Below are 22,601 nucleotides of genomic sequence, written 5' to 3' on the forward strand. Positions count from 1 at the left end.
TGAATATATACCATGTTTAGTATAGTCTATTTTGGAACCCTGTAATTATTTTACATAAATAAATTAAACTAAATTAAACCTAGCTTAAAGTTTTTTAAAGCCATCTCAAAATTGGAATAAAAATGAAACAAGTGGATCTAATTGCTGGTGGCAAAACCCACAGAGAGGAATTCTTTCCAGGGATTTCAAACCACAGTAATTTGATTGCATATCCCCAGTGGGAGATCCCTTGAGAACAAAAGGAAACTGCAAGCAATCTTAGCTTCTTTTCAGTAATTGTACATTTGTGGTAATTGTTGGCATTGTTTTTGGAGACTGCAAATAAATAATTTGAGTGAAGTTAATAGAAGTCAAGGTTTTTGGCATCAGTGAAAAAAGATACGTAAGTGTAAGATCAATGAAATTAAATAGAAGGCCCTATAGTCTTACATTTAAAACAGAACTATCAATTTGAACTCATGATGTGTTTTAGAATAAGAGGAGGAGAAGGAAGAGGAAGAAGAAGAATGAAGTGAAGAAGAAAAAGAAGGAGAAACCCATATATCCTAGTTCTGTCTGCCAAAAAGGCTTAGAAACTATGAAACAATAGGTGGGAGAATTGCTTGAGCCCAAGCTCAGTAGCAGCGGGTATCCTTGTGGTCTAGATTACAGTCATTAAATATCACTTATCTCTAAAAGAAACCAAGGTTCCCAAAGGAGCCCATTTCTTTAAAAAAAAAAAAAAAATTCTGTCCACTTTGAGGACAGAAAGTGCACAAGGGAGAAATCATATAAAAAATGTATTATTTGAAACATACCCCAAATTAAGGAAGCTATTAATGAGATCATTTTTGAAGTACTTAGGAAATAACCTGAAGAGGTTCCATTGCCAAGGATAGGACAGCTTGAACACCAAAAGAACAATAAAACCAGATTTAATGAAAACACACCAAATGCACTTAAATCCACAAGTTCACAACGATTCTAAATAAATTAAAAAGCACAGAAACAAAAATAATGGATTACTTTGGAGGAATCGCATTAACATACACACTGTTTTGAACACTGGCAGATGCAGAGTTAAAAGACGACACTTAACCTGCATTTCCCATGCATCTTGGGGTAACCAAATAGCTGATGATGAGGTGTTTCTCTCTATAGAAGTATTCCGGTTAATAAATAAAGAAGGACTAATAGAATATAACCATTTTGCGACCCTTGATGAAATAAAAGACCTAGGTAATGACTATCAAAAATTGCAAAAAGGAGAGAAAATCAGGTATTATGTACATCCAAATGGAAGTATACATTCCTAAGTATGAAGTATTCTTGTGATAGATAAGTAGGTAATAGGTAGATGACGGATGGATAAATAGATGGATGGATGGATGGATGGATAGATGGAGGGATGGATGGATGGATGGATGGATGGATGGATGGATGGATGGAAAGTTGGAATTAACCTGAATCTGACCAAGTCTCTAGACTTAACAATCATTGTCCAGAAAGTAGAGATGGACAAACAGATTAGAGGACATTATATGGATGCAATCAGCATGATTTGGTTTGGAAAGCTCCACAGGAGACGTATGCTGGTGTCTTCAACAAACAAGAAAAATTTTTTTTTTAAATTAAAAGAAGAAAAGGAAGGGGATTTGATAAGTTATAAGACTGAAAAGATATGTCAAACAATTGTAATGATGGTTCTTATTTGGGTCGTGATTCATTTAAACAAATTATAATTTTTTAAAAAGAGAAAGAAAAAGAAATCTTTATAGGCCAATGAAAATTTTAAATTGATTAGGTATTTTATACTCTAAGGGATTACTGTGAAATTTATGATATGATAATGATATTGTGGAGTTTTTTGTTTTATTTTTTGAAGAGTTATTTTCTTCTAGAGAGGAACGTGGAAATATTTATTGATAAAATAAATTCTACATGGAAAACATCTGACACAAAAGGAAAACAAAATACATTGGGAAAAATACAAAAAGCTAATATCTATAATGTTTTTGGGGTTTCTTCAAATTGACTTAAAAAGGAGCAATAACCCAGCTACAGTGGCCAACCATCCTGGTTTACCGGAGCTGAAGAGGTTCCCAGCACATGAGACTTTCAGTATTAAAATTGGGTCAGGCCAGGCACAGTGGCTCACACCTGTAATTTTGGCACTTTGGGAGACTGACAGGATGACAGCTTGAGCCCAGGAGTTAGAGACCAGCCTGAGCAACACAGCAAAACCACATCTCTACAAAAAATTTAAAAATTAGCCAGATGTGGTGGTACGCACCTGTAGTCCCAGCTACTCATGAGGCTGAGGTGGGAGAATTGTTTGAGCCTAAGAGGTCAAGGCTGCAGTGAGGCGTGGTCATAGCCTGGATGACAGAGTGAGATCCTGTTTAAAAAAAAAAAAGAGCAAAGGGCAAAAAACTAAGAGTTGCATATGAAAGGAATACCAATGAATACCATGGAAAAGATGTTCAGTTCCATTCATAAGATGAGATATACAAATTTGGTTTATAAAAAGATAGTGGTTTTCACCTAAAAAACAGGTGGTTTTCACCTAAAAAAGTTCAAAGTCTCAGTATATACTATATTTGTTGAAGCTGCTTCAGGGAAAGAATCCAGCCTTGATGGTGGAAGTATAAATTGATACCACTTCTTCATTTGTAATACAGCTATTAAAGTAAGTTCCTATACTCTTTGAACAATCCAATTTTTAGAAATTCATCCTACAGGACAAAGATATAAGTACCGGGATCTTCATTTATGGTATAATTAATGACAAAAGACTAAAAATGACCTTATCTTCAGGAAGAGAGGACAGCTTGAATAAATTATGTGGCCAGGGGTGGTGGCTTATTCCTGTAATTCCAGCATTTTGGGAGGCTGAGGCAGGCAGATCACATGAGGTCAGGATTTTGAGACCAGCCTGGCCAACATAGCAAAACCCCGTCTTTACTAAAAATACAAAAAAAAAAAAAAAAAAAGAAAGAAAAGATGGCTGGACATGGTGGTATGTGCCTGTAGTCCCAGCTACTGGGGAGGCTAAGGCAGGAGAATGACTTGAACCTGGAAGGCAGAGGTTGCCGTGAGCCAAGATCGTCCCACTGCATTACAGCCTGGGTGACAGAGTGAGACTCTGTCTCAAAAATAATGATAATAATAATAAATAAATAATGTAATGCACATAGGAAGACTACAATTATCCACTGAAAATGTGGGTCTGTAAGTTCTAGTATGACGCTATCGCCAGCAATCACAGAGCAGAACAGTGTGTAGTGTGCCAATAAAGGCAGTATGCCCATATGCATACATCAGGGCTTGGCAAACTTTGCCTGTAAAGGACTAGATATGGTAGACTTTGTGTGTCATCCAATCTCTGTCACAGTTGAACATGAGTGGAAATGATATGGGTCATTCCTGGGCCAATGGGGTTAAGAGGCAGGTGCCCCACCTTACTCTCATTCTCTTTCCACTGGCTTGATGCCCATGTGTAGATGAAGGGACATGATTAAAGATGCAGAGCCACAAGACAGAAAGAGCATGCGTCTTGAATTAGAGCTTGGAAGGGAGTCATGAGGAATTTCCATTTTGTACTTTACATGGGCATATCCATTTTGGCCTTTATATGAATGAGAAAGAGAAAAAAAAAATCAGGCCAGGCACAGTGGTTCACACCTGTAATCCCAGTACTTTGGGCGGCTGAGGCAGGAGGATTGGTGAGGCCAGGAGTTCGAGACCACCTTGGGCAACATAGCAAGACCCTGTCTCTACAAAATATAAAAAAATTAGCTGAGTGTGGTTGTGAACACCTGTAGTCCTAGTCGCCCTGGAGGCTGAGGCAGGAAGATAGTTTGATCTTAGGAGTTCTAGCCTGGGTGACAGAGCAAGACCCTGTCTCTAAAAGAAAAATCACACTTTATTTGAGCCACTGTACTTTTTTGGTTTATTTGTTAATAACCGAATTATGACCCAATCAATAGTAGTTGGCTTTGCCCAACGTAGTATGCACATAGCTTTCAATAGAGACATATTCATAACCTTGACCCTAAAAGAAGAGAGTGAGCTTTCCCTGATGAGTTCCTTTATCAGCCAAAATCAGATGATGTGCCCAGGGTGTGATGATTCAGGATCAACCTTTTCTTCCACCTGCTCATTTACTTTCCAGCTAACATGGGAGGCCGGCGGGGCCCCTATTATTGTTCCCGTTCAGCAGTGCAAAACTGAAGCTCAAATAGGTGAAACGACTTGTCTGCACTCCTCTTGCTTGACCAGAGACGATATAGTGTCCACTAGGATATTTTAGGATGCTTATCTTTGAGAGTGGTGGGGACAGAGTTGGCCTAATCTAGAAGCCTCCATCATCAGTGAGCACGCGCTGGAGACCATGCCTGTTGAGAACGTGAGGCTGGCTCTCTGGAGGAAACTTCATCAGGATTTGATCTGGGGATTGACCTAAAATGGCTGCAGTACCAACAGGCACAGAAACCACTTGGGAGACAGCAGGGTGTCTGTGGGAAGAAATCACAGAAGCCTCTCAGAGCAAAGCATCTGTTTTCATACCAGCTGCAAAGTGCAAAATGATATTAAATTGTCAACATCTTTCCCCTGGTCTAAAGAATCTGAAATCCTATCCCAATCTGTCTGTCGTCAGATCTGCTGTGGAGCTAGGGGCCAGAACACAGAACGTTACGTGCCTAGAGCACCACCATTTCTCAGCTCTGGGGGCCGGGGCGAGGCTTCCTTGCGGTGCTCTGAATCTCAGTTTTCTCATGTGTAAAGTGGAGAGACTTCAGAGCTGGGAGGTTTGTGATGAGGATTAAAAATATGATGTGTCAAAAAGCTCTGTAAGCTGTGAAAGTCTCAACTAATGTTATCTCATTAAGTGAGATAATAGATGTAAAATATCCACCTGTTATGTAAGTAGGCGGTCAACCTAAAATAGCTTTCACTTACTGTCTGCATTATACCTACTGTGATGATTACTTTTACCAAGCCCACCCCATGATGAGAAATCTTAGAGGGTATTAGTGTCCCCTTTTCATCCTATGTTATTATTTATTACATCTTTGTGGCCAATTGTATCTTGCAAAAATGGCCAAAGCAATATTTTCAGTCTCACATGGTTGTCCAGAAACTTGCTGCCCCCTATCAAAAGTTAGAATCTGGCTGGGTGTGGTGGCTCATGCCTGTAATCGCAGCACTTTGGGAGGCCGAGAAGGGTGGATCGCCTGAGGTCAGGAGTTCAAGACCAGCCTGGCCAACATGGTAAAACCCCATCTCTACTAAAAATACAAAAATGAGCCGGGCGTGGTGGCGCATGCCTGTAATCCCAGCTACTTGGGAGGCTGAGGCAGGAGAATTGCTTGAATCCAGGAGGTGGAGGTTGCAGTGAGCTGAGATGGCAACATTGCACTCCGGCCTGGGCATCAAGGATAAAATTCCACCTCAAAAAAAAAAAAAAGAGAGAGAGAGAGAATTTATTTTCCCTCCCCTTGAACATAGGTGGGACATTGTGACAGCCTGTGGAATAGAGTGTGGTGGATGTGATGTTCATGATTCCTGAAGCTAGTTCATAAAAGACAATATAGTGTCCACTAGGATATGTTAGGAGCTTATCTTTGAAATCAGCCACCATGCTGTGAGGGAGCCCAAACTAGCTCACACGCAGAATCCCACAGGGAGGAACCAAGACCCCCAGCCAACAGCCAGCATCAACCACCAGACATGTAAGGGAACAAACTCTAGGTGATCCCAGGCCGTGTACTTGAGTTTCCTCCTAGTTGAGCCATCATTGGAGCAGAGCCTTCCGCTCAGCTTGCTAAGGAGGACGCAGATAACAGTCTCTTCCCTCTGTGTCCTGCCTGAATTTCCAATCCACAAAATCAGCACACAAACGGTTGCTTTACACACTCACTAAGTTTTGGGGTAATATTTCATGCAGTCATAGAAATTGGAACACTCCCCCACTAAGCCACAGACTTCTTGAGGAGAGAGACTTTATTTTTTTCCTCCTTAGCAAGCTGAGCCCAGGAGCCCTCAGGGTCTGGGGGTGACCAGTCTTCCTTAAGGACATTCCACATCCCGTTCTATCATGTTAGAGTGCCTCTGTGCTCTGGGAGGCCTGGACTTCTGAGATGTGCAATGTTTGTAATTCATTGATTCTGTCAACAAATATTTATTGACTATTGGGGACAAAATGCTAGGACCAAGATAAGAACAAGCCAGATGTGGTGACCGCCCCAGGGGCTTACAGTCCAGATGGAGGTGTGGAGAGATTACAAAATGAATCCAAATTGTGATGCGTACTGTTACAGGCGGAACACAGGAGCCCTATTTGGGTAGAGTGGCTGGCAAAGGCCTCTTCGAGAGAGCAACACTGACGCTGAGCGATGAGTGAGCATCGGGCAGGGTGGGGACAGGCATGAAGAACACTCCAGGTGGATGGGACAATGACCCCAAAGGCTGTGAGGAGAAGGAACTTGGAATGTTTGGGGAAAATGAAAGAAGGCAAGTGTGGGCCGGGCGAGATGGATCACACCCGTAATCCCAGCACTTTGGGAGGCCGAGGCGGGTGGATCACCTGAGGTCAGGAGTTTGAGACCAGCCTAGGCTAACATGGTGAAATCCTGTCTCTATTAAAAAAATACAAAAAATTTGCTAGGCATGGTCGTGGGCGCCTGTAATCCCAGCTACTCAGGAGGCTGAGGCAGGAGAATCGCTTGAACCTGGGAGGTGGAAGTCGCAGTGAGCCCAGATTACGCCACTGCACTCCAGGCTGGATGACAGAGTGAGACTCTGTCTCAAAAGAAAAGAAAAAAAAAAAGCCAACTGTGGGAGCCTGGTAGGCCAAGGCAGGCTGGAAGCCGGAGATGTGAGAGGGGTGGGCCGTGGAGCCTGGTGGGCCTCGGAGAACTGCTTGAATTTTCTTCTAAAGGCAGTGGGGAGCCATAGGAGGCTTTCCAGCACATTTGTTTCACTTCATGAGTTGCCAAATAGCTCCTTGGTCTCACTTTCCAGCACCGCCTGTGCCCGGGCAAGCACAGTGGTGACAGGGCCCCCTGTCAACATTTGTGTTCCCACAGATCCTTGATGGGAATGAGGAAATGCTGAGTTTGGTCTTTACAGAGGACACATAGAAGGCAGCCTTCACCTGTGAAACAGACTCACAGGGTAGGCTGGGTTGCCAGGACAGGCAGCATTGGGTCTGAGTTACTGGGGAGTGGCCAGTCTGTGGCACATTCTCTCTCTCTTTCTTTCTCTCTCTCAATCACACACACACACACACACACACACACACACACACACACACACACCAGCAGCAGCCAAAAGTAGCTAAACAAGAGAAAAGGAGCCTCTGAACAGTCACAGTTGTGGCCTCCGAGTGCCATATCGTTTCTCGCCTAAAAAGCCCCTGGCCCCTCACTGAGAGCCCCTGGCCCCTCACCGAGAGCCCCTGGCCCCTCACTGAGAGCTTTGCCTGCTCTTAACTTTGTGCCAAGCTCTGGCAACCCTGGTTCTCTGCAATGAGACGCCTGAGGGTTCCCCACACAGGGCTGTTCCTGCCTCTCCAGGAGCGGTTCATGCTCTCGGGTTACTTATACTCAGTGTCTCTGGATTAACAAAGTAGGATATCTGTAGCACGTTTTATAATTGTTTCTATTCAAAATGGATAAGAGAAAATGTTGGTGTTTAAAGCAGCAATAATAAAGACGATGATAACAACCCGTGTTTGTATTTCTTGGTGCGTGCTGTTTGCAGGCACTGTATTCATCTATGACATCCCTGCCGCAGGCCCCCGAGCTCTCCAGCTGGGGCAGCTCTCTGATGCAATGCCCCTCTCCTTTAGCGCCCTGTCTGCAGGCATGCACACACACACACACACACACACACACAGTTTCCCAGGAGTGTTCTCATGGATGCACACAGATGCTCTTTCTTATCCTTTCTGAACCCCCCCCAAACACAATCCACATTCTGTGGGAGCAGGAGCTGGGGAGCAGCTGCCCATGGCCCCTTCCCCGCAGGGGCTATGGATGTCAGGAGTGTGAAAGCCTCAGAGCCATCCCTGGAGTCTGCCTCACTCCAAGGGATGGTGGCCGGGCTGGTAGGAGTGGGGCTTGGGCGCTGCCCCTCGCACGCTGTGTGGCAGTCTGTCGGCTCATCTTCAGAGTGTGGTCCTTGTCCCAGCTGTTGCTGCCTGAATTGTGTTTTCCCACGCCCAGGCCTGCCCAAGCTGTCACCAGCTGTGACCAGCTGTCAACCAGTTGTTAGTACTCTGCTTCCCTCCCTGCCACATGACAGCGCTCATCGTCAGCCAGACCCCAGAGGAGTTTTCCGACAGGCAGACTGATGGGCAGATGGCACTCAATGCCTGAGCACCCTGCAGTCAGGGGGACACCCATGGCGAGACAGCCATGGAGGTGAGCCAGACAGACAGACACCCAGAGAGACAGGGATGGAGGCAGGATCAGAGAAAAAGAGATCAACCAGAGAGGAGCAGAGCAGCAGATGGAGATGGAGAGAAAGTGTGCACATGTACACACACACACACACACACGAGAGAGAGAGAGAGAGAGAGAGAGACATAGGGAAGGGAGGCCATCCTGGCCAAACAACGTAGCAATAACTCGTTTTCTATCAACTGTGGATCCCAGGAGCCAGGGCACCAGGAGTGAGTGTTGCTTGTCTGCAGCCCCAGTACTCAAAGGGTGGTCCCTGAACCAGGACCAGCAGCATGAGCGTCCCTGAGAGCCTGTTAGAGCCTCGGGCCCACCCCAGGCTATCCGCCTCTGCATTTTTACAAGAGCCTAGGCGGTTTCTATGCACATTAAGCATGAGAAGCCTGCTCCAATCTGAGCTGGCCTCTTGGCTGCAGGAAGTTTGAAGCTGACATGCGCAGTGTGTACACTTTCGCTCCTGAGTTGTGAACTGAGCCTCAGGAGAAGCCACAATGAAGGGGTGTTCTCTCTGGCTCTGAATAAAGACCAAGGAAGGGGCCTGGCAGCCAGCATGCTGCCAGCTCTGCCCCTACCGTGCCATCCTGGCCCGACCCCTGCCATCCTGCTCCCGCTCCTTGCTTTTGCCCCCATGGTCCTCTCCGTCTACCATGCTGTTGTTTCCTCTTCCAGAAGATCCAGTACTTTGTTTCCTTCCACACCCAGTCTCGGGCTCACCAAGGCAGGAGGCCTTCTTGGGCAGACCCGGAAGACAAAGCTGTCCCCTCTGCTCTCGCTGTAATGACAGTCACAGTGAGAATCGCCACCGACCGGCGGCACGTTTTCCACATTCCCAGGCTGCTTTGCTGATTTTTCTCACTCAACTCTCACAGCTGAACCAAATTAAACCCTATTATTATACCCATTTTACAGATGAAATCACCAAGACTTAGAGGGTGAATCTGTCCTTTGTTCAACAAACGTTTAGGTGTTTCCAAGTATGTTCCAGTTTGGGGGACCGGCTAATCGAGGAGCCCCACCCCCATCCAGGCTGCAGCTCCCAGATGGTGGACCCCAGAGGCTGGAGCAGGCCATGTGCAGAAGAGGGGGCAGAAGCCCAAGAAGCCTCAGTTGCCTCGCCAGAGATAAGGTTGCTTTGTTCTCCAGGCTGCTTCCTGCACTGGGGAATTCCATTCTGGCCTGTAGGCAGGTGGCTGCCTCCTCAGTTCTTGCACAATCGGCTCTGAAACATCTAGAATGACAGTTATTATGTACTTATGAACTCGGGATCTTTATGGTTTCACAAACTAGATCTCCCCCTGAAAGAACCACCCATCCCCAGCTCTCAGTCTTAGCCCCCCAAAGGGCCCCCTCTGCCCTCAGTCTGTCATCGCCTGAAGCTGGGCAGGGTGCAAGGGTTCCCCACTGGAGACCTGCAGGGTGGCCCTGGACAGAGAGAGAGGAATGCCAAGGGACGCCTCTAGCCCTGGGACCCGCAAGCCTGGGGTGGAGAGAGAAGACACCTCTTATCCACCTATCATCTGGACCTCCTAAGCCAAGTGACTTTACCTGTTTGGAGCTCAGTTTTGCAGACTGTAAATGCAGACAGTGGTCCCAGCACTGCCTATCTAGTGTGCTAGGGGATTCTGAAGAATGTGAAAATTCTAAAGTGCCGAACACACAGCAGGGCAGTTATCCTGATTCCTGTGGGGCAGGGACAGCCCCCGGCCACCCTCGCTAGAGAAAACCACTTCCAGTTTTTATCTTGTAGATTATATAGGCAGCCATTGCTTAGGGAACAATTTACATTATACTGATCACAATTTCCATTTTTGAAAAATCTTGCTCCTTGTAGAATTTTCTACTTCCTTGTTATTAAGAACAGGCCCTAGCTTGCAAGTGGGAGCTCAATGTAATCTTTAGGGACGTAGTTTGAAAGCTAGAAATGTATGGTAATGAAAAGACCTTTATTACTAACATTTCTGCAGGAAAAATAACTTTACTTTTGCTGGTCTGACACTCTCACAAAAACAGTTACTTGTAGAATATGATTTCTGAGATTTCATATTAATATCTTGCTCCTGATTTAGCAGAACAGCCTTCTTGGCACCCCTCCCAGCAGCCCCATGAGGTAGCTACTGTCTCCATTCTCCCGCTAAGAAAGCCGAGGCCCAGACAGGAGATGTAACTTAGCCGAGATTGCATAGTCAGTAGAAGGGAAGGAATTTGAAGGCAGGACCGTGGGTCTCCAGAGTGATATTTCCCACTGCAACGCTCAACCCATTCTCTTCTGTAGAAAAGGATCCCTTTATGGCTTCACCCCGGTAAATACCAGATGACATAGACAAGCAGAGGTGAGAGAAGTCTGTCAACTGTGAAGTCCTACATATAAGTCAGAGCTTTTTATATCAAAGCTCTAATTTATTACAAGTCATTTAGAGCTTGTTATTTCCTTCACCAACAGAGCCTTGCTTTTACAGAAGGAACCACCGCAGGGTTCCTTGAATAATGAGTGTTTAAGATATTACTAAACACAACTTTCCAGAAGCACAATCTGCCGGAGGGAAGTGAGGGGCACTTTGGGCTGGGAAGTGAAATCTCTGGAACAGTGGATTCTGCACAAGCAAAGGAGACCTACTGAGACCTTCTGAAAAGGACAGATGCTTTTGGTTACCCCAGCCTGTTTACAACCCTGCAGCACCAGCTCATTTTTAAAAATCTGTATCTGGCTGTCGGGCACGGTGGCTCACACCTGTAATCCTAGCACTTGGGGAGACTGAGGCAGGCGGAATGCTTGAGCTCAGGAGTTCGGGACCACCCAGAGCAACAAGGCGAAACCCTGTCTCTACTAAAAATACAAAAAGCTAGCCGGGCGTGGTGGTGTGCATCTGTAACCCCAGCTACTGGGGAGGCTGAGGCACAAGCATCACTTGAAACCAGGAGGCAGAGGTTGCAGTGAGCCAAGATCATGCCACTGCACTCCAGCCTGGGCAACAAAGTGAGACTTTGTCTCAAAAAAATAAATAAAAAATAAAAAATAAACCTGTATCTTATTTATCATCACTATCCACATAGTAAATTATGTTTATGGTAGGGTCTAACAGAGTTATTATTCCAAAGACACTCAAAAAGTTTTCATAACCTGCCCAAGGTCCTATTTGCAAGCATCTCTTAATAGTCAATGCACAACCATATGGTCTAGCAATTCTACTTCTTGTGTATACACACAACAGAGTGGAAAGTAGGGACTGCAACAAATGCTTACACACCCATGTGCATAGCCGCATTATTCACAGTAGCCAAAAGCTGTAAGTAACCCAGATGTCCATTAACAGATGAATAGATAAACAAAATGTGGTAGGTACATGCAGTAGAATATTGTTCAGCCTTTCAAAAGGAATTACATACTAATTACATGCTGACACATGCCATAACATGAATGAACCTTGAAGACATTATGACAAGTAAAAGAAGCTACACGCACATGCAAAGGCAAATATTATATGATTCCACTAACATGATGTACCTAGAGGAGGCAAACTCATAGAGACAGAAAGTCAAATGTTGGTTGCCAGTGGCTAGGGAGAGGGGAGAACGGGAAGTTGTTTTTTAAATGGGTATGGAGTTTCTGTTTGAGAAAATTCAAGTTCTGGAGATGGATGGTGGTGATGGTTGCATAACAATGTGAATGCACTTAATGTCACTCAACTGTACACCTAGAAATGGGGAAAATGATAAATCTTACGTCGTCTATGTATTACCACGATGCAAAAGCAAAGTCAATGTACAATCTGAATAATAACGGTGGTTGCTACAGGTACTCAGTTCAACCATTTGAGGAAGTTATTACCCTCCCAACTTTATAGATGAAGAAACTGATGTTCAGAGTGGTTAAGTGACTGCTCCCAAGTCAAAAAGCCAGAATCAAAGCTGGGATGCAAGCCAGGGCTTCCTGACAGTCCTCTCTCTGCTTCTGCGTGCTGCCTCTTGTCTGAATGCCTTAGTGGCCTCCGCATGGCCTTTGGTGAAAGGATTTTGTTTCTTTTGCAGAAAACAATCATTGAAAGGCATTTAGCCTTGGATCATTAGTTAGGAGCTGCCTCTGGCACAAATTTAGTGCGGCCTCAGCTCAGGCCCTCCCCAGTCTGCACCTCAGCTTCCCCATCGGGCAATGAGGTGGCTGCATTGGTGGTCGGCTTCCAAGGGCACATCCAAGCCCCACATTCCATCACTCTCTTACACCACATAGCCTCTCAAACAGAACTGCCTTTAGAAAGAAGCAAAATTCATAGGTCGATTATAATTCCCAGTTCTCCTTAGTTCCAATTTCTGCCTGTTGCCTTGTTTGATGACAATTTCACCCTCTTGAATTTGCAGAAGTGTGCTCATTTGGTTGATATGCTCACCCTACAAATTCCCCAACCATGTTTTGTTTCGGCAACAGTTGGCTTCAGACCTCATAGGCAGAGCTGCCTCTTGTAAATTCTTTATTACTGTTTGGTTTGAAACCTGCAAGGTAAAATCGTCTGAAGATTGATACTGCAGGCTTTGTTTTGAAGTCACTCAGTGGGGACAGTTATGTGTATCTTTTTTTAAAACTTGCAAAGCAAGATCCCTAATGATTTGTTTGTCTCTGCTTCAAAGCTTTAAACATTTCTTTTATCTATTGTCTGATAGGGATTCGTCTGTGATTTAAAACAAACAAACAAACAAACACAACAATTTAGTTGAATTTTTTTTTTAAATTCTAAGTGTAGAACCAGCACATGAAAAGTGGCTGACCCAGCAGGATGGGATAAAAGAATAACTATTACAGAGTGTTTAGGACTTGATCTGTAGAAAGACCACATTTTATTCAAGTGGAGTGAGTAAAAAAATGGTCCCATTATATTGTCTGGCAATTTATTGTCGTTCTGAGAAGGCTATAGGTTTTTTAAATTTGATAAAAAAGTAATACATATTCAGACCTAGAAAATGTGAAAAATGTAGAAAAGTACAAAAAGACAATAATCCCATTACGCGAGATACCTACTATTAAATTTGGATATACACTTCCAGTTATTTTTGCATTCATGTATATATTATTTATCCAAAAATAAGATTATGTGTTACATTCTCTTCTGTAACCTACTTTTTTCATTTATATGTAAAACATTTTTTCTATTTTATTAAATACATTCTATAAAGTCACTCTAATATTAATAGCTACACAGTAGTCTATTGCATGGATGTATCAACATTTACTTAATTCCACCCCTACTATTAGATGTTTCTTTCCAATTTTTTTGCTTAAAAAAAAAGCAAAAAGGACTGAGATTATCATTATTTTGGCTAAAATTCTATGCACATCTCAGTTATTTTTGGAAAATAAATTTCTACAAATGCATTGCTAGATTAAAAATACACGGTTCTAAGGCTTTTGATGGATATTGTTATCATAGTTGTGAAAACTCTAAAACTTCCAAAATAAACACAAAGCAAGAGAAATGGAAAGGGTAATCATATATTTCTAGACCTCTTCCACATAATCTTCTTCCTCTGTGCCTCATCGTGATACTTTCCAAACCCAAACTGGCCAGCCTGCTCTAATATCTGCAGTGTCCTCAGATAGTTAAGCTGTAGAGGGGAAGAACTCAGGACTAGGAGATTGGACACTTGGCTTCCAATCCTGAATCGAGCTTCACCCATCTGGCCATAAACAAGATATCTGGCCTTTAAAGTTTCTCCATTTGTGAAACCATGTCACCATGGTTTCATCTGATGTCAGCCAGATAATTACAAAAGGCCCTTCCTGCGCTTATATTGGAAATGAAAGAAAACGGATGAAAATGCAGGTAAAATATTAACATGGTGCGTCTGATTTTCGTTCCCCATGCTTTCTTTTCCAATCATTTCAACCTCCCCATGTGCTTCCCCCAGTGCTTGGCTGCATTTACCTTCTCTTATTGCAGTATAAAACTCACTCTTGGGCAGGCTTCAGCTGGGTGGCCAACGATTACCAAGCCTTTTTGAGTCATTAGGAATTAGAAGTAATCTTTCCCCAATGTGCTCCTTTGCAGTTTATCCAGAGCCTTTGAAATGCAAATCACTCCAACCTGCAGCTGGGGAAACTGGACTCTTTAGGGCCTCCAACTGATCTCCACAGCCTGTGCCCAGCAAGCCCCAAGCAGGCAGGATCCTGTGGCCTGCTTCCGAAGATCAAAGGGGCATTGTTCATCTAAAGTTCACCACCAGAAAACCTAGATTAGCAAGTCGTTCCACCTCCATCAGTTTTTAATATCAAACGGCTGTTAACACAGGCAGGACACAAGGCCTCTGGCCACAGGCTCCGAGCAACTCAAGAAGAGAAGCTACTAAGATATCTCACAAGAGGAGAAAGTAGCAGGTGAAGTTTCTGCTCTGATCTCTCTTGGTATGGAATACAATCAGTGGTTAAGAATGGCAGCTCTGGAGCTGGGCGGGCTGGGCTGTTCCCTGGTCTTGCACAGAGGAGGTAGTAATACAAGCATTCGGAATAAACTAAATAGTTCCTATAGCTAAGTCTAGGGGGCATATACTCTTCTTTGTTGGCACATTTGTGGTCTCCTCCTTGCTCTTCTTTGAACTGGTCCTGATTGGGCAATGGAAGTCAGCAAGCTCCGGCCAGCAGGGAGTGGACTCTGGGCTTCTTGACCACCACATGTTTCCACAATGCACAGTTTGATTACCTGGGCCCCTGCCTTGTCATTCCAATAAATGCCCCATGGACATGCACATTCTCTCCACTCCCTCCTGGAATCCCACCAACATGGTCGTAAAGGAATGCAAAAGGCACAAACTACGAGGGAAGAGAGAATAAGAGAGGAGATGACAGTGGACAAGAGATATCTACAAAATTCTAGAAGCTGCAAAACAGATGAATCAGTAGTAACTGACTTAGTGGAGAGAAGAATAACTTTTCTTCAGTAGGCTGAGCAAACTAGGAGACAGCAGCTAGTAAGAGATGCCAAAAAAGTTCTAAAAATGTGAAAACAGAGAGATGAATGGTATCTGACTGAGAAGAGAGAAGAAAAGTGAATCTGACTTCCTTCAGTAGGACCAGCTAGATATAATTTCCTAGAGCTAAAGAATATATGTATAATTTCCCAGAGCTAAAGAATATATATATATATATATATATATATATATATATATATTTTAGAGACAGGGTCTTGCTCTGTTGCCCAGGCTGAAGTGCAGTGATGCAATCACAGCTCACTGCACTCTTGACCCTCTCTGCTCAAGCAATTTTCCCATCTCAGCCTCCCAAGTAGCTAGGACTACAGGTGTGGATCACCATGCCTGGCTAATTTTTGGTACTTTTTTGTAGAGATGGCGTTTCACCATGTTGCCCAGAATGGTCTCAAACTCCTGGGTGCAAGCATTCCACCCACCTCGGTCTCCTAAAGATGACATGTTTAAATAGACAAGGTTCTCCAAATGCCCAACATAATGTTGGACATTTGAAAAAAAAGTACATTGATATAAAATTTGATAATAGTAAGTATGAAAAAGATATCCTGAAAGGTTTTTTCTGGGTTTGTTTTTTTTCTTTTGTTTTGTTTTTTTTGTTTTGTTTTTGTAGAAGGGGAAGGAATCAATCAGAAAACTAGAAGCTAAAAACACATGGATGTACTTTCTTAAACATTCTGAGGGAAAATAGTTTTCAAATATAGAATATTATACCCAGCCAAATTATCAATCAAATGTAAATTGAGAAAAAAACCTCAGACTTGAAAGATCTCAAAAGCTTATGTCCATAAATTCTTCTTCAGGAAGTTGCTGCAGAAAATACTCCATCAAAATGAGAGTTAAGACAGAAAAAGACACAGGACATGGCAAAGATGGAATCCTAGGAACTAGATTTACCCTCCCACCTGAAACAAATACAGAACCAGACCAAATGTAAGAAACAACAGCTCTGAAGACATTAGACATTGGGTAACAAAGACCAGTGAAACAAATAGAGCCCTACAGGCAGGGAGGACACATCCAAACAGAAGCCAAGTGCTTCTCTGAGTTTGAGGAGATGAAGCGGGACATCTGGGGAAATGTCCTGGAAAAACCAAGGCAGCCAACATTCATAGACTTGAATACCCACGAAGAGAGCGCTGCACAGAAAGGGAACTTCAAAGATCTCAAGAGAGTTCCTTTAAGAATTCAGTTGAGTACTTACCAGTGCGTACAGGTGAAGAAATTCCCCAAGGTCAGGGAAAGAAAGCATTAGAGGGAACGGTGCTGGGGCCAATGCCTGCTCCATCAGATTGGAACAGCTCATAATTCATAAAGCATTAGCTAGAGTACCAAGGAGGATCTTGCCCCAGTCAGGGAGAAAAATTGACCCTAGACTAACCATTGCTTTGTTCCAGCCTAATAAAGATTAAAAGCAAGAACCAAAAGGAGCACATTGTTTCTATGAAATTTAACCTCATCCCAGAATAAAGTTCAACAATATTTTTAAAGGTCGGGCATGGCGGCTCATGCCTATAATCCTAGCACTTTGAGAAGCCAAAGTGGATGATCACTTGAGCTCAGGAGTTCGAGACCAGCGTGGGCAACATAGTGAGACTTCGTCTCTAAAAATAAAAGAAAGAAAGGAATGAAAATATATCCAGCACCCAACACTAATAAAATTTACAATGTTTGGGATCCAATTTAAAGGAAAATGAAACTGATACTGAAGAGAAAACTCATTTATGGAAACTCACCCAGAAATAGCACAAATGATAGAAATAGTAGACAAAGACATTAAAATCATTATAGGGCGAGGCACAGTGGCTTATGCCTGTAATCCCAGGACTTTGGGAGGCCTAGGCAGGCAGCAGATTGCTTGAGCTCAAGAGTTCGAGACCAACCTGGGCAAAATGGCTAAGCCCTGTCTCTATGAAAAATACAACAAAGTTAGCCAGGAGTGGCGGTGTGCACACATATAGTCCCAGCTACTTGGGAGGCTGAGTTGGGAGAATCGCTTGAACCTGGGAGGCAGAGGTTGCAGTGACCTGAGACTGCGCCATTGCACTCCAGCCTGGGTGACAGAGTGAGGCTCCATCTCAAAAAAAAAAAAAACTGTTATAACCACATTTTATATCTTTAAGGAGTTAGACAAAACATTGAACAAGTTTAGTAGAGAGACAAAAGATATAACTAAGATCCAAACAGAATCTCTAAAGAGAAAAGCTTTTTATATCTGATGCGAAAAGTACATTGGAAGGGAATAATGGCAGATTGTGTATTACAGAAAAAAAAGATTAGCAAACTTGAAGATGCATCAATAAAAACTATTCAAAATGAAACAGGAAAAAAAAGACTGAAACACAAATAAACAGAGCATTAGTGAAGTGTAGGACAACTTCAAGCAATCAAATATAAGTGAGGGCTACTGTAAAACATACTTCACCAGCAAATGATCCACAGCTCCTGCTACACATGTCATCATGTGAACCCCTCATCGAGTGTGAGCTGTGCTTAGTGAGTGACTTCCAGAGAACAGGATAAGGAAAATGTGATGGTGAGTGACTTGCACACCAGTGTTCCCAAAGAAAAGGAAAGCGGGGGACAGAAAAATATTTGAAGCCAGGTGAGGTGGCTCACGCCTGTAATCCCAGCACTTTGGGAAGCTGAGGCGTGCAGATGACCTGAGGTCAGGATTCTAGACCAGCTTGGCCAACATGGTGAAACCCTGTCTCTACTAATGATACCAAAATTAGCTGGGCTTGGTGGCCTGTGCCTGTAATCACAGCTGCTTGGGAGGCTGAGGTATGAGAATTGCTTGAACCCCGGGGGAAGATGTTACAATGAGCTGAGATTGCACCACTGCATTCCAGCCTGGGGGACAGAGTGAAACTGTGTCTCAAAAAAAAAAGTATATATATATATATATACATATATATATATATATATATATATGTATATATATATATATATTTAAAGAAATAACACCAAAAAGCTTCCAGATTTGATAAAAAGTATAAACCCACAGATTTAAGAAGCTAAAACAAACATGGAAAAAAAAAAAACCTATACCAAGCCATAGTATCATCAAATTGTTTAAAACTAGTGATGAAAAGAAAAATCCTGAAATTAGCCACGGATGGGGGAAGGGCACATTGTATACAATGGAAAAAAGACACAAGAATAATAGCAAATTTCTCATTAAAAACAATGTAAGCTCAAAGACAGTGAAGCAACATCTTTAAAGCATTGAAAGAAAGGAAAAACTGTCAACATAGAATTCCACATGCAGTGAAATTATCTTTCTAAAAACAAGGATGAAATAAAGACTTTTTCAGACATATAAAAGCTGAAATAATTCATCACCAGCAGACCTGCACTGTAAGAATCGTTGAAGGAAATACTTCAAGCAGAAGGAAAATGATACCAGATGGAAATCTGGATTTACACAAAAAAATGAGAAGCACTAGATATGGTACATACATGGATAAATATGAAGGCTAATATTATTTTTGTTATTGACATTTTTTAAAGGTAAAAATGATTAAAGCAAAAACATCAACAATGTATTTTGATGTTTGCTGTTAACATATATACAGGTAAAATATATAAGAATAATATCACAAAGTCCTAGAGGGAAAAAATAGAAGTATATTGTTGTAAGGTTCTGATACATGAAGTAGTATAATATCCCTTGAAGACAGCTGTAGAAGTTAAAGATATATACTATAGACTGTAAAGCAACCTCTAAAATAACATCATAAAGAGTTATAGCTACCAGGCTAACAAAGATGTTACAAAGGAATCATAAACAATATTCAATGAATTAAAAATAATGTATAAAAGGGGGAAAATGAAACAAAGAACAGGTGGTAGAAATAAAAAGATAAGATAATAGATTTGAACACAAACATATCAATAATTATATTAAATATAAATGGTCTCAATATCTTGTGGTTGCCAGCCTCCAAGATGGCCAGCATTGAGGCCCATCTTCTGGTATTTCCACCACCATATGAGCTTCTTCCATAGAGCATGGACTGAGCTTTGTGACTTACTAAGCAAAGGATAAGGCAGGTGGGATGATGTGTAATTGGTGACTAGGCCATAAAGGGCAGAGCAGCACTGCATTATCTCTCTCTCTCTTTTTCTGCTTTCTCTCTTTCTCTCTCTCCGTCTCTAAGGGCAGAGCAGCATTGCATTCTTTCTTTCTTTCTCTCTCTCTCTCTCTCTCCCTTTTTCGTCTCTTTCTCTCTCTCTCTTCCTCTTTCTCCCAGTATCGATATCAGCTATGGGGAAAGCCATGCTGAGAGCAGCCCTGTGGAGCGGCCCACATGGTAAGAAACTACAGCTTCCTGCAAACAGCCTCCTGGATGAGCTCAGAAGTGGGTTCTTCAGCCCCAGTCAAATCCTCAGAGTCTGCAGCCCCGTCTTGATCGTAACCTTATGAGAGAGATCTGCCCAGATAAGTTGCTTCAGATTTTGGACTCTCAAAACCTGAAAGATGAAAAAATGTTTGGTTCTTAAGCTATTATGTATTGCGGTAATTTGTTACACACTGATAGATAACTAACATACACCTTAATTAAAAAGCAGATATTGTCAGACTAGGTTAAAAAGTAAGTCCCACCATTTTATACCCATTAGGATGACTATTATGTTAAAATTAAAAACAAAACAAAATTAAAAAATAGAAAATAACAAGTGTTCACAAGGATGCTGAGAAATTGGAATCCTGGTGCATCAGGGGTGGGAGCATAAAATGGTGCAACCACTGTGGACGTTTCCTCAAAAAGTTAAACATTGTGAGACCACATGATCCAGCAATCCCCTTCCAGGCATATTTCAGTTTCCAAAGAATTGAAAGCAGGAACTCAAGTATTTGTACAGCAGTGTTTATAGCAGCATTGTGCACAAAAAACAAAAGGTGAAAATGGTCTATAATCCCAGGACTTTGGGAGGCTGAGGCAGGCTGATCACTTGAGGTCAGGAGTTTGAGACCAGCCTGGCCAACATGGTGAAACCCTGTCTCTATAAAAAATACAAAAATCAGCCAGGCTGTGGTGGTGTGTGCCTGTAATCCCAGCTACTTGGGAGGCTGAGGCAGGAGACTCGCTTGAATTCAGGAGGTGGAGGTTGCAGTGAGCTGAGATCGTGCCACTGCACTCCAGCCCGAGTGACAGAGTGAGACTCTGTCTCAAAATAAAAAGGTGAAAATAACCCAAACGTTCACTGATAGAAGAATGGATTAACAAAATGTAGTATATACATGCAACAGAATATTACTCAGCTTTAAAAAAATAAAATGTTGACATATGCTACAACATAGATAAACCTTGAAGACATTATGTTAAGTGAAAGAAGCCAGGCCAGGCGTGGTGGCTCACGCCTGTAATCCTAGCATTTTGGGAGGCTGAGGCTGGTGGATCACAAGGTCAGGAGTTCAAGACCAGCCTGGCCAAGATGGTGAAACCCCATCTCTACTAAGAATACAAAAATTTAGCAGGGCGTGGTGGCAGGCGCCTGTAATCGCAGCTACTCAGGAGGCTGAAGCAGAGAATTCCTTGAACCTGAGAGGCAGAGATTGCAGTGAGCCAAGATTATGCCACTATCCTCCAGCCTGGGCGACAGAGCAAGACTCTGTCTCAAAAAAAAAAAAAAAAAGAAGAAAGAAGCCAAACATAAAAGGACAAATATTCTGATTCCACTTATATGAGGTATCTAGAATAGTCAAATTCATAGAAGCAGAGAGTACGCTAGGGGTTACCAGGGGCTGGGAGTAGAAAGATATTGTTTAATAGGTACAGAGAGTCATTTGGGATGATGAAAAAGTTCTGGAAATGGAAAGCAGTGATAGTTGTACAACATTGTGAATGTACTTACTATCACTGAATTGTACACTTAGAAAGGGTTAAAATGGTAAATTTTATGTTATGTAAATTTTACCATAATGACAAAAGTGAAAAAAAACCAAGACCCAATGACAGACTGCCTACAAGAAACCTATTTTAATATATAGATATAAATAAGATAAAAGCAAAAAAAGGGAAGTAGATATGCTAGGATAACTGTAATCAAAAGTAAATGAAATGGTTATATTAATATTAATACAAAACCATGTAGATTTCAGGCAAAGAATATTACTGGGTATACAGCAGGTCAATACACAAGAGGTTACAATATCCTAAATACTTATGTGCCTTAATAACCAAGCTTAAAAATAAATAAAGTGGCTGAGCACAGTGGCTCATGCCTGTAATCCCAGGACTTTGGGAGGCCAAGGCTGGCGGATCACTTGAGGCTAGGAGTTCAAGACCAGCCTGGCCAACATAATGAAATTCCATCTCATCTCTATAAAATATACAAAAAAACTAGCCAGGTGTGGTGGCTCACACCTGTAGTCCCAGCTACTCAGGAGGCTGAGGCAGGAGGATTGCTTGAACCTGGGAGGCAGAGGTTGCAGTGAACTGAGATCGTGCCACTGCACTCCAGCCTGGGTGACAGAGTGAGACTCCCATCTCAAAAAATGTTTTAAATTAAAAAAATAAACGAAGTGACCCTTTTGTAGTTCATAAGCATGATGACTGAGTTTTCAGGTGCATGTGTGAGATGTGCCTCCCTCAAAGCTTGTTCAGACATTGGCACATTACCTCTCTGATGGGAAGAGAAATAATTAAATTAAATTAAACAATAAATTAAGCAAAAACTAATAGAACTGCAAGGAGAAATAGCCAAGTCCACAATTATGGTCTGAGAACTTGCTGATCCTCTCTCAATAATTATAAAACAAGAAAACATATAATTAGTATGAATACAGATGAGTTGAAAACACTATCAACCAAATTGACTTAATGGACATTCATAGAACGCTCCACCCAGCAACAGCAGAATATACACGCTTTTCAAGTGCACATGAACGTTTACCAAGATAGACCATAATCTACCATAAAACAAGTAAGTCTCAGTATACTTTTTTTGTGTGTGTGTGTGTGTGTGATTGAGTCTCACTCTGTCACCCAGGCTAGAGTGCAGTGGTACCATCTCGGCTCACTGCAACCTCTGCCTCCCAGATTCAAGAGATTTTCCTGCCTTAGGCTCCCGAATAGCTGAGATTACAGGCACCTGCCATCACGCCTGGCTAATTTTTGTATTTTCAGTAGAGACGGGGTTTCACCATGTTGGCCAGGCTGGTCTCGAACTCCTGACCTC

The 22,601-nt window shown here is 42.6% G+C and overlaps 1 non-coding gene across 1 annotated transcript; it reads left to right on the top strand.

The window, feature by feature from the left end:
- Positions 1-21,948: 21,948 nt before the first annotated feature.
- On the top strand, positions 21,949-22,052 carry LOC115831650. The gene has a single exon (XR_004027172.1). It is a non-coding gene; the product is annotated as a small nucleolar RNA U13 (small nucleolar RNA).
- The last annotated feature ends 549 nt before the right edge of the window (positions 22,053-22,601 follow it).

Source organism: Nomascus leucogenys, chromosome 19, assembly GCF_006542625.1.
Source record: "Nomascus leucogenys isolate Asia chromosome 19, Asia_NLE_v1, whole genome shotgun sequence".
Classification (NCBI taxonomy): domain Eukaryota; kingdom Metazoa; phylum Chordata; class Mammalia; order Primates; family Hylobatidae; genus Nomascus; species Nomascus leucogenys.